Genomic DNA, 13437 nt, shown 5'->3' with positions numbered 1-13437 from the left:
TGATTAACGGGTAACGGTTAGTGATTAACGGTTAGTGATTAACGGGTAACGGTTAGTGATTAACGGTTAGTGATTAACGGGTAACGGTTAGTGATTAACGGTTAGTGATTAACGGTTAGTGATTAACGGGTAACGGTTAGTGATTAACGGGTAACGGTTAGTGATTAAAGGTTAGTGATTAACGGGTAACGGTTAGTGATTAACGGGGAACGGTTAGTGATTAACGGTTAGTGATTAACGGTTAGTGATTAACGGGTAACGGTTAGTGATTAACGGTTAGTGATTAACGGGTAACGGTTAGTGATTAACGGGTAACGGTTAGTGATTAACGGTTAGTGATTAACGGGTAACGGTTAGTGATTAACGGGTAACGGTTAGTGATTAACGGTTAGTGATTAACGGGTAACGGTTAGTGATTAACGGTTAGTGATTAACGGGTAACGGTTAGTGATTAACGGGTAACGGTTAGTGATCAACGGGTAACGGTTAGTGATTAACGGGTAACGGTTAGTGATTAACGGTTAGTGATTAACGGGTAACGGTTAGTGATTAACGGGTAACGGTTAGTGATTAACGGTTAGTGATTAACGGGTAACGGTTAGTGATTAACGGGTAACGGTTAGTGATTAACGGTTAGTGATTAACGGTTAGTGAGTAACGGGTAACGGTTAGTGATTAACGGGTAACGGTTAGTGATTAACGGTTAGTGATTAACGGGTAACGGTTAGTGATTAACGGTTAGTGATTAACGGTTAGTGATTAACGGGTAACGGTTAGTGATTAACGGTTAGTGATTAACGGTTAGTGATTAACGGGTAACCGTTACCTGGCAACAGCTTGACTTGTTTTTCCTCAGTTTCTGTCAGACAGACGGGAGGATCTCAGACGCTGATCTTTATTCACAGACACGTCCCCCCGCCCCCCCGTCCCCCCCCCCCCACCCCAGCAGGTCCTTCTCTCCTCCGTTCAGCAGGCTCCTCCTCGGATGCTAACATTAGCATTTTGCTCTCTGACTGTTAAACCACGCCCATAACTTAATGGTGACGCCCAGTTTTAGTCACATGACCCTCGAGAGCTGCTGAGTCTCGGGGGTCACGTGACACGGGTCAGCCAATCAGGGGCCTGATGGGGCTTCCCTGATTGGCCGTTCCGTATCCGAGCCCCCTCCCCCATCGGGTTCCATCTACCCTCCAATTCCGTCTCGTTTGCTCCAATCGTCCCCGTCCCCCCCCCGCCGCAGTGCCGGCACCGTTCATGCGTGGAATGGGAATGGATCGCTTTGTGGCGGCGCCGCGAGGCGGACCACAGTCCATCAGCGCTGGGGGGGAGGATAGAGGGGGGGGGTCAGAGCACGAGGAATCTGTCTAAGCTCCACAGGCGTGATTCTGTTTCACACCTGGAGGCCCCGCACCCCAGCTCCAGGTCAGAGGTCAGCACACGCTTTCAGGTCGGCAGAATCCGTTTGGACGGGGGACGGATGGGGGGATCACCCCACAAACACCCCCAACACACACATCCCACACACATCCCACACACATCCCACACACATCACACACACATCACACACACATCACACACACATCACACACACGCTTCTCCCTCCTGAAGCCAAACGCTGACGTCGGCTGTTTTCTGGGGGCACAAAGGATGTGTTGTTGGTTCAGGTGCGACTGGAGGTGATTAGAGGCGCCGCTGGTCGCTGGTCGCCGTGGTTACCATTGTGTCCAGGTCCTCAGTTCGCTAGAGAATAGAAGAAGCAGCCGCACTAACGGGCAGACGGTGTTTAATTACAGCCAATCACAGACAGCCGTTCACGCCGTTGTCCCCCAGCAGCGCCACCAGCCCCCTCCACCCCCCCACCGAACGCGTTGAGCCATTTACAGTTCCCATCATGCCAATGGTTAATTCCTGATTCCATCCTGAGTTCCAGCCGCCATCTGGAGGGAGGAGTCTCCAACGGTCTGACGTCACATGACTGAGCGAGACCCGTCTACAGATAGACCACGCCCCTGCACCGCTGATAGGCTCCAGGACACATGACGTACGACGGCAAATGATGTAAGTTCAAAAAACGTAAGTTGAAAACAACGTGAGTTGAAAAACGATGTAAGTTGAAAAACGATGTAAGTTGAAAAACGATGTAAGTTGAAAAACGACGTAAGTTGAATGACGATGTAAGTTGAAAAACGATGTAAGTTGAAAAACAATGTAAGTTGAAAAACGACGTAAGTTTAAAAACGATGTAAGTTGAATAACGATGTAAGTTGAATAACGAATGACTGTATTTCAGTAATATTTGGTTCATGTGAATCTGTTTCAAGCTGACAATGAAAACGTATTTCTTTTAAAATAATCACTAGCGCAGCTAGCATAGCTAGCATCGCTGCTGTCGTCTGACGTCGGTTTTTGGGCGTCGGCTCTTGTCTTGCGGTCAGGAGACACCTGAGGACACCTGAGGACGGACACGGGCGTTTCAACTCGCGGTGTCGGGTTACATGGTGGGCGGTTCCCGCCGCCTCCTTACGAGTCTGCTTGTGGAGGGGGGGTGGGGTGGGGGTGGCGTTGGTCCAGCGGATTCGCTTCAGCGTGACCCGGAGGTCCTCCGCATGAATAAAAGATGAAGACGAGGAGGAGGATGGATGGAGGAGGGCGGGCGGTCGTGAGGCTTCAGACGCCGTTCCGTTTCCCGCTGGCGTCCGCTGGCGTTTTCCTGCTGAGGCGTCAGAAACACGAGTTTGAACGTTTCATCATCATAACCATAAAACCACAAAACCCTGAACCACCAGCGGGTCGGAACCGTGAGGGAGCGGCTCCATCGCTCAGGAACCCGACCAGAACCTCACTTCCTGTCCGCCGGACCTTCGTCTTCCTCATCAGGAAGTCGTTACGCCCCCATCAGCGCGTCTTCCTGTACGTCTGGCTGTAATTACTGTTTGCTGCTGTGGCACAACAACCCCCCCAACCCTCCCTCACCCTCACATCTCTGCCCCCCCCCTCGGGATTTGAATTTTAGCAGGAACATCGATGGAAAGGACAAAATGTGGAGCCAGAAAAGAGGCTGAGTGATGGTGTGTGTGTGTGTGTGTGTGTGTGTGTGTGTGTGTGTGTGTGTGTGTGTGTGTGTGTGTGTGTGTGTGTGTGTGTGTGTGTGTATCTGGTGATGACTGCAGATGTAGAAGTGAGTGGTGCATTAGTGTGGGGGGGTACAGTGGGGGGGGCTGCACCAATCATCACAAAACCTTCGCCGCTCGTACTTGAAGGGGCGTGGCTGCAATCAGATGCCGTTAAACTGACGCGTTGGACACGCCCACCGTTGATTTACCCCGTCTTCGGGCAGCAGGCAAAGGATGATGGGAAAAAGACCCTCCCCCACCGGATTTATGGGTGTTTTAGGAGAACGACGGGCTTCCCTCCGTCGTCAGGTGACCGAGGAGCTCCGCCCAGCCTGAGTCACACCTGTGGGCGGAGTCTTCCCCTAAGGAGTCATCACTTCCTGCTTCCTCCCGTTCTTGTTGTCACGGTAACCCATGACGACACCTGAGCCTGAGGGAGCACACAGCTGCCCCGCCCGCTGGAGACACGCCCACCCCGTTTGATGCCTTCTGATTGGACGCCAGAGCGATGAGCGGTGATTGGTTGGATTGACTCGATGTTCCGTCTGCGCTCTGATTGGTCAGAACTGACGGGCGCTGCCTTCCGTGTCCTCAGGGACAGAACGCCGCCGCGTCGATCGCCCCCCTGTGGCCGCTGTAGACGATCATCTTCCTCCTCCTCTTCCTCGCCGACATGCGGGGGGTTGTTGGTTCTATGTAGGTCGTGGGGGGGCCGGGGGGCCGGGGGGGGTTACACAAACATCGGTTCTAATTTAAAGCAGAAAATTAATTCCCAGGGGATCAACCTGTAATTGGTCCCAAGTCAGCGTTTATGTAACCGGGGTTAATCTTAGCCGCAGCAGCCGGGAAATGAAGCGCTCCCATCGCAGCGCCGCTAACGCGTTAGCATCGCCTCCACTTCCTGTCGGTGTCAGTCTGCAGGGAGGGGATCGGAGGTCAGAGGTCACTCTTCAGCGTCCCTTCGTCCAATCAGGTCGTCAGACAGGGGTCAGGTGACTCCCGCAGGTGTTTCCTGTCCCCCTTCTTTTATTTCCTCGTTTCAAACAAAAAGCTGACTTTGTGCACTTTCTCCTCAAATGAAATGAAACGATGACATCAGCAGATATTAAATGTTCGAACCGTTAAAACCGTTAAAACCGTTAAAACCGTTAAAACCGTTAAAACCGTTAGCGTCGTTAGTCGTTAATTAATTCGTTATTACTAAATGACGGATGAGGAGGAAACCGTCCTGACAGTCGGACCGAACCAAACACCCCCAGAGGGGGGGTGTCCCCATCTTACCCCCCCCACCCCGTCAGTGTCAGCTTTAGTTCGACATCCCATCACCATCAGAACACCCCCCCGGGGTCGCTGCTGATGAAGATGGAGAGGTGTGTGTGTGTGTGTGTGTGTGTGTGTGTGTGTGTGTGTGTGTCTGTGTGTGTGTGTGTGTGTCTGTGTGTGTCTGTGTGTGTGTGTGTGTGTGTGTGTGTGTGTGTCTGTGTGTGTGTGTGTGTGTGTGTCTGTGTGTGTGTGTGTGTGTCTGTGTGTGTCTGTGTGTCTGTGTGTGTGTGTGTTTGTGTGTGTGTGTGTGTGTGTTTGTGTGTGTGTGTGTGTGTCTCTGTGTGTGTGTGTGTGTGTGTGTCTGTGTGTGTGTGTGTGTGTGTGTGTGTCTGTGTGTGTGTGTGTGTGTGTGTGTGTGTGTGTTTGTGTGTGTGTGTGTGTGTCTCTGTGTGTGTGTGTGTGTGTGTGTGTCTGTGTGTGTGTGTGTGTGTCTGTGTGTGTCTCTGTGTGTGTGTGTGTGTGTGTGTTTGTGTGTGTGTGTGTGTGTGTGTGTTGCCTGCTGACCTGTCATCACTCCACTTCCTGTGTGTCTTTTTATTGGTGTTCTGTAAACACGTGGAGGGACTTGAACCAATGATGGGGTTCGACTGAGATGGGGGGCGGAGCCTAAGGGATGACAGGAAGTTCCATCAGTCCAGTAGAACCAGAACAAAGCGACCCGGTTGGTCTTCAGGTGGGACTGGGTCTGTCCTGGAGCGTGAGACTGGACCTGATTGGACGGAACAGAGGACCGGTGGGTGGAGTTACCCCCCCCACACACACACCCATCACACGCGTGTGGAGCGCTAGCAGGGCTTTGATCCCGTCCACATCCTCGTGTGTTCGCGTCCCGGACCGGCGGGTCGTCTCCTCATCCTGAGGATCTGAGCGGCTCAGCGGCGCCATGGCAACGCCTAATGGCAGATGGGATGCAGGTTCCTGTGTTCACACCTACAAGCCCCTCCCCTCCAACACGGTGATGAGTCACCGTCTGGAAAGGTGTTGCTGTCAGTGAATCAAACGCACCCTTCAGAGCGGCCCCCGTGTGTCGCTGTGACCTCCTGTTTAACCACAACGCCATCAAGGAGACGGAGGCAACGCTGCATCCGACCACGCTGCATCCGACCACGCTACATCCGACCACACTGCATCCGACCACGCTGCATCCGACCACACTGCATCCGACCACACTGCATCCGACCACGCTGCATCCGACCACGCTGCATCCGACCACACTGCATCCGACCACGCTGCATCTGACCACGCTGCATCCGACCACACTGCATCCGACCACACTGCATCCGACCACGCTGCATCCGACCACACTGCATCCGACCACGCTGCATCCGACCACGCTGCATCCGACCACGCTGCATCCGACCACACTGCATCCGACCACGCTGCATCTGACCACGCTGCATCCGACCACGCTGCATCTGACCACGCTGCATCCGACCACGCTGCATCCGACCACACTGCATCCGACCACGCTGCATCCGACCACGCTGCATCCGACCACGCTGCATCCGACCACACTGCATCCGACCACGCTGCATCCGACCACGCTGCATCCGACCACGCTGCATCCGACGACTCAACGACTGCGTCCGACGTCTGGCAGCGTGAGGAAGAGGAGGTCGTGTGATAGTCGCTCCTCCTTGTTTGCTCCTTGGGTTTAGAACCAACAACCTGCTGGGTCGCTGGTGCTAACGGCGTAAAGGAGCTTCAGTGAACGGAGGTGTGTCTCTGGGCACCTGGAGGACACGCCTACTGAACCCAATGAGACGTCTGATTGGATGAGACTGATCCACGGTTTTACCTCAGGGGACATTAGCTCTCATCCCTCAGACCAGAAACTCACCCACATGTAAAATAAACCCTCACTGTCGTCTCCTCTCAGGAGGAAGACGGGGGGGCGGTCCACTATGAAGGGGGTGGGGGTGGGGCTACAAACCACACCTGGATTGATTGAGTTGAATATTTAGATGGATTTGATTGATCGCTGATCGAGGCTCGTTGTGTTTGAGGCTCTTCCAGATCATTGATTATCATCTGGTCTCCAGGTCCTCCAGGTCCTCCAGGTCTCCAGGTCCTCCAGGTCTCCAGGTCCTCCAGGTCTCCAGGTCTCCAGGTCTCCAGGTCCTCCAGGTTCTCCGGGTTCTCCAGGTTTTGAAGTCTCTGGGTGCCCCCCCCCCCCCCCACAGACGCTGTCAGCTGAGGTCAGAGGTCACATCAAGCTGAAGGTTGGGCTCAGGTGTTTTGAACTTCCATCTTTTCTCTCACATGGAACGAATGAGACGAGCGAATCGCTGATGAGCGACTGACGAGCGGTTGATGAAGCCGCCGCCCCCCTGGGAGGCGTCACTCGACCTCTCCATTAGAGTCAGATTGAGGTCATCACAGCAAACCGCCGCCGCCGTTCTTTATTTGTGCTGCGCCTCGGCGGCCGGCGGCCAATGAGGTCATTAACGCCATGGTTACCGCCCGCTGGAGTTTAAATACGCTGACTCGTCACAGTGATGGAATGAGTTAGAGTCACATTATCTAAATAATTCATGAAAATGACATCAGCAGGAATTTAACGTCTTTAACCGTTAGAGGAAAGTAATAATAATAATAATGATTATCAATAATAATAATAATAATATAATAATTATTATGATCCATAATAATAACAATCATGGTATAAATATAATAATAATAATAATAATAATAATAATAATAGTAATAATGATAATAATAATAATGACACTTGAATCTCCTGTTTAAACAGCTTCTGATTGGCTCCGCCTCCACGCCATCGCCATGACCACCAGGGGAGGAGCCAGTATGCTGTGGATTCTCCTCCTGATGGCGTGTTTGTTCTCATCCCATCAGGAGTGACACTCCAGACCTGAAGAAGTCCTCGATGGGGGAGACGTGTCAGGATGGGGGGGTCCAGGAGGCGTCTGACAGGTGGACGTCTCCTCAGCTTCAAGGAGCAGCAGCAGGTGGAGTGTTGATGGTTTCATGACGAGGAGGTGGAAGATGTTTGATAGGAGATAGGAGGAGACAGGAGGAGACAGGAGGAGACAGGAGGAGACAGGAGGAGACAGGAGGAGACAAGAGGAGACAAGAGGAGACAGGAGGGGACAGGAGGAGACGGGAGGAGACGGGAGGAGACGGGAGGAGACAGGAGGAGACAGGAGGAGACAAGAGGAGACGGGAGGAGACGGGAGAGGGTTTCTTCTCCTCCGTCCTTCATTTCTCCAGTGTGGAGGAGGAGTTTGTTCCTTTCTAAACATAACAACCAAGAAAACACACAAACACACAGAGACACACACACACACACACACACAGACAGACACACACACACACACACAGACACACACACAGACACACACACACACACACACACACACACACACACACACACACACACACACACACACACACACACACACACAGACACACACACACACACACACACACACACACACACACAGACACACACACACACACACACAGACACACACACACACACACACAGACACACACACACACACACACACACACACACACACACACACACACACACACACACACACACACACACACACACACACACACACACACACACACACACAGACACACACACACACACACACACACACACACACACACACACACACTGCTTTATGGCGGTGTGATGTGACCCCGGGGTCCCGGTGATGTAGGGCTGAGCTCCACCCGGTCCTGGGGGGTCCTTCCCGCGCCTCTTCCCGTCTTCTGTTGGTGGAACAGGAACGGGGGCCATCAATCTGGGGGGGTCCAAACGCGTTCCTTCATTACCATGAGCCACCCCCGTCCCTGTGACAGAGACGGAGTTCGTTGGGGGGGGGGGCATCAAGCACGCTGACAGGAAACACGAGCGGGTCACCAGAGGGGGGGGGGTGTCGACACACACCCTAACCCCCCCCGGCTCCCGTTCACGCCGCCCGTCTGTCGACCCGCTTCCGGCTGGAACCCCCCCCCCCACTGGGACTCGTTTCTCTTCCTCGCCGCGCTGCGATTGGTTTTTTAATCTCCGTGAAGAGGAGGGGGTTGAGTCAGGAGATGGAACACAACACGAGGGAGGGGCGAGACCAATCACCGCAAACATCGGGGGGGGGGGGCGAACACCGCACCAAGAAGACACCCCGACATCTGGTGCCTCACGAAGAACGATGAGATGCAATGGTTTTAGAAAGCACTCAGTAATCTAATTACACAGCAAAAAGTAATCTGATTACATCCCGACGCGCCTGACCTGAGGTCACCTGATTAACGGACACCTGATTGGTCAGGAGGCTGCAGGTGGAGGGGCGGAACGTTCACCCGCCCCCATCAGAGAGACGTTTATCGTCTGCATAGAGGAGCCGTAAAAGTTTATGGTGTGTGTGTGTGTGTGTGTGTGTGTGTGTGTGTGTGTGTGTGTGTGTGTGTGTGTGTGTGTGTGTGTGTGTGTGTGTGTGTGTGTGTGTGTGTCTGTGTGTGTCTGTGTGTGTGTGTGTGTGTGTGTGTGTGTGTGTGTGTGTGTGTGTCTGTGTGTGTGTGTGTGTGTGTGTGTGTGTGTGTGTGTGTGTGTGTGTGTGTGTGTGTCTGTGTGTGTGTGTGTGTGTCTGTGTGTGTGTGTGTGTGTGCGCGTGTGTGTGTGTGTGTGTGTGTGTGTGTGTGTGTGTGTGTGTCTGTCTGTGTGTGTGTGTGTGTCTGTGTGTGTGTGTGTGTGTGTGTGTGTGTGTGTGTGTGTGTGTGTGTGTGTGTGGCGTTGCGCTAACGGCTGCTTTACATCTGCTCCCTCGTTAATAACCCAGAACAAGCGCTCCTGCAGGAGGAGGGGGCGGAGCTACAAGGAGGAAGAGGAGGGCGTGTCCTCGGGATGAAGAGGCGCCTCGTTGGACGACGGCTTCAGGTGGATTTAAGCGTCCAGTGGGTGAGATGCTACCTGGAGGGAGACTCAGGCATCGCCCCGCCCACCCTCAGGTACACCTTGAACTGACCACGGAACACACACACACACACACACACACACACACACACACAGACGCCAGGTCGTTTCCTGATGTCATCCTGAGGACTCAAAAATGGGAGGAGTCAGATATTTCTGGAGGAGGGCCCAGAGGCGGGGTCTGAGTCGGGATCAAACGTCCCAGATGAACGACCTGACTGACGGTTGCCCGGGACACGGTCGGGTCGCGACCTTTCAAGTATCGCTTCTCCGTCTCCCCAACGCAGGAATGACCTTCAGACATGTCAGAGCGAATCGGGTTGATGCTTGAGCTGCGATTGATGACATCATCAGTGTTCCCTAGCAACAGACATCTGAGGTGAGTCTCTCTTGTCTGTAATATTTACCCACAATGCACTGCAGCTTCACATTGTTAATGATTGAAATATAGACACAGTGACAGGATCTGATGTTGATGGACCAGAAGGTCCAGGTTCACACAGTGAAACAGTCCAGGTTCACGCAGTGAAACAGTCCAGGTTCACGCAGTGAAACAGTCCAGGTTCACACGGTGAAACAGTCCAGGTTCACACAGTGAAACAGTCCAGGTTCACACAGTGAAACAGTCCAGGTTCACACAGTGAAACAGTCCAGGTTCACACAGTGAAACAGTCCAGGTTCACACAGTGAAACAGTCCAGGTTCACACAGTGAAACAGTCCAGGTTCACACAGTGATACGATCCAGGTTCAGTTTCAAGTTTCAAGTTTTCAAGTTTATTTATTTTTATATAGCCCAGATCCACAAACAATGTCTCAAAGGGCTTTACAATCTGCACATGGACGATATCCCTCTGACCTTTGTGCACTGCAAGCAGTGCGACCCTCGCATCGGATAAGGAACAACTCCCCCCAAAAACCCTTTTAACAGGGGAAAAAATGGATGGGAGATCCGTTCAGCATTCCTCATAAATCTTGAGGCGTCACTATTGATGAGGTCACATGTCTGTGAAGGCGGAGCCTCAGAGACACTACTTCCTGTCTGTTCTGAACCTCCCTCTGGACGCTGACATCACAGTTTTAGATCGTCGACATAAGTTCCTGTAACAGGAAGTTGATTGGTAGAAAAACAACCCAATCCTCGCCCATCTGGCGGCCGTCTGGTGGCGCCGTGGGGCCGGCGGCGCCGGGCGGCGCGGTGGACACAGATGGTCCTGGTTTGCGTTGCGATGACATGATGTTTGTTTGTCCTCGCCGTGCTGACGGGTCCGGGCTGTTCCCTCGCTCCTGTCAGTTTGTCCCCAACGCTTTCTGATCTCTGAGGAAACAAACTCATCTGTTGCTCGTCACGCCGGCGGGGGAGGCCCCGCCCACTGGAGTGTGGCCGATCACCTCCCGTCGAGTCTCTGATGGCCGGAGTTCATCTGATTGATGAGCGCCGCCTCACCAATCATCTCGTCCTCAGCTCAGGAAGCCGTCCTTGGATGTGATTGGTTCCCTCGTCTGCTGTCAGCCGTCCATCATGTCTTCCATCACGCTGTCCATCACGCTGTCTCTACGGAGACGGAATCACCCATCAACGCTCATGTCTTCACCTCATCGTGGATTTATGGTAGGCAGTCATGTGACACCGTACTCGCTTTCTATTGGCCGACGTCATCCTGAAGTGTTCTACGTTCTGTGAGTCTCTGACTTCCGTGAGACACAAAAGTGTTTTAAAGGTAACCCAGATAGAAGGTGGTTTAATGTCAGTGTGGGGGGGTTCAGAAACGTTTAAATTACTACAAATAATAAGATCGCGATCTCGATCGCAGATTCATTAATGGCGTGTGGTTCTTGGAACGGATTAACTGCAAAGAATGAGGGCGCACTGTATTATTATTATTATTATTATTATTATTATTGTTATTATTGTTATTATTATTATTATTGTTATTAGTATTATTGTTATTGTTATTGTTATTGTTATTATTATCATAATTTTTATTATTATAATTTTTATTATTATCATTATTGTTATTATTATTGTTATTATTATTAACATTACTGTTGTTGTTGTTGCTTTTGTTGTGTATTCAGTTCAGTCTTATTTACTTTCATAACAGGCTCCTGTTGCTCTCAGGATGAAATGATCCAGAGGAGGAGGAGGTGATGAAGAGGAAATGAGAAAACACCGGGGGGGGGGGGGCGGCTTTCAAGGAACCCTTGAAAGAACGGCTGAAGTGAGAGGAAGAGGAAGAGGAGGAGGAAGAGGAGGAATGAATGGAATGAAAAGAGACGAGAGAAGAGACGCTGCTGATGAAGAGGAGAGAAAATAAGCAGCAGATAAACAACAACAACAACAAGGACACCAGAGTCCTGTCCCACAAAGCTGGATTAACCTAGTCAGGCTTCCTCCTACGTATCCGGCTTCACTTACCCAGACATCCACCCTCCAGATGTTCGGTACCATAAAGCCGGCTATCAACTCACTAATTCAATCCAGACTTGTCCACTCTAGATCTGTGGGCGCTCACATAAAAAGGGCGGAGTTTGCTGCATGCGACCAATCGCTAGGGGTGGGCGGATCGATCCAAATATCAATATTATCGATACCAACTACTTTGATCGGATCGATACCGTTGTCCTGTGATCGATACTTCGCTCCTCCACCAGTTTCCTCAAAGCGCCGCTTCTCTGTGCAAACACCCCCCCCCCTCTCCCATCACCCCCTGCTACCCTCTGAGTCTCTGCCTGAGTGACTCAGGTACACCTGTAGCCCCTCCCCCTACCTGGCCACTGGCCTGGGATCAGTTTACTAAGGGCTACAGCTATCCATGACCCAAGGAATCGATCAATCTATTGATTAATTCTATTCCTAAAGTAATCAGATAAAAAGACAAGGTTCCCAATATGTTATTGATATTGTTATTGATGTGACTGCTTTCCTATTTGGTCTGAATTGTAGTGACATAAATAAAAGTTATATAGTGAAAGAGAAGAAACACCATTTCCTTTAGGGTAATATTTATTGCCCCAAACATGCGTCTCATAATCTCTAACTTATTGTGAAGCGTGTACATTAAAGTGTTGAACAAACGTTAATTCCTGAAATAACATTACGTTACGTCGCTGCTTCCTTTGGTTTGACTCTCTTGACTTTTGTTCTGAGACAGTCGTTGTAGTAGAAGTACTTTATTTTATACTGTTAAAGTTTGAATTGTAGTTATTTATTAAAACATGAAACCGTTTTATTGCCTAAAATCTTTGTGCTCAATGATTCAGTGATCAATAATTCAATGATCATGACACGTCCAAGCAAAAAGTATCGGTATCAGTCGATACTACCCTGTGTTTACTTGGTATCGGATCGATACCAAAATTCACAGTACCCCCCCCCCCACTGTCACCAAGCTCCACCGGGTTCTCAGGAAACGGACGGGCCATTGTCAAGAGAACTGATTGGTCAGTAGGTGGGGCTGTTATACCTGCTGAGCTCTGATTGGTCAGTAGGTGGGGCTGTTATACCTGCTGAGCTCTGATTGGTCAGTGGGTGGGGCTGGTATACCTGCTGATCTTATCCTGAACTTATCCTGCTCCGGAGCAGGTTAGGTGTTCAGCATAGGTTACCACGACAACGTAGCCCGATAGAAAGTTAGCCACCTTTATGGTACCGAAAATCCAGGGTTAAGCCTGAAGTTATCTGGCTAAACCGTAGTCCAGCTTTAGGGTCCAGGCCTCTGGACTGTCAGGATGTTTATTAACCCTTCACCTTCAAACCCTCCCTTTTCTCATGATCAATCATGTCTTTGATTGATTGATTGATTGATTGATTGATTGATTGATTGATTCTGAGGATCAGTGTGACATGGGTGTGGCTCCCAGCCCCGCCCCAGTGAGCCAATAGCTTCGGTTTCGTGGGGGGGCGTGGCGTATGGGGTGTGAAGGAGGAGCGAAAGAGGCGGGTGTGTCAGGTCTATCCGCCGCCGCCCTCTTTAAATCAATCCGTCCCCGCCTTGTTTGTGGGAGGGGAATAAAACCCACGCCATCAGCAGGACGCCGCCGTTAGCTCGTTAGCT

At 51.4% G+C, this 13437-nt stretch overlaps 1 long non-coding RNA gene across 1 annotated transcript; it reads left to right on the top strand.

Annotated features, from left to right (window-relative positions):
- The first annotated feature begins 9256 nt into the window (after positions 1 to 9256).
- On the top strand, positions 9257 to 12524 carry LOC137613686 (uncharacterized). The gene is made up of 4 exons (XR_011038967.1): positions 9257 to 9416; positions 9669 to 9760; positions 10845 to 10991; positions 11485 to 12524. It is a non-coding gene; the product is annotated as an uncharacterized lncRNA (long non-coding RNA).
- The last annotated feature ends 913 nt before the right edge of the window (positions 12525 to 13437 follow it).

The sequence above is a fragment of the Antennarius striatus genome, chromosome 19, assembly GCF_040054535.1.
Source record: "Antennarius striatus isolate MH-2024 chromosome 19, ASM4005453v1, whole genome shotgun sequence".
NCBI classification, from domain to species: Eukaryota; Metazoa; Chordata; class Actinopteri; order Lophiiformes; family Antennariidae; genus Antennarius; species Antennarius striatus.
This window is presented reverse-complemented; position numbering and strand designations above follow the sequence as displayed.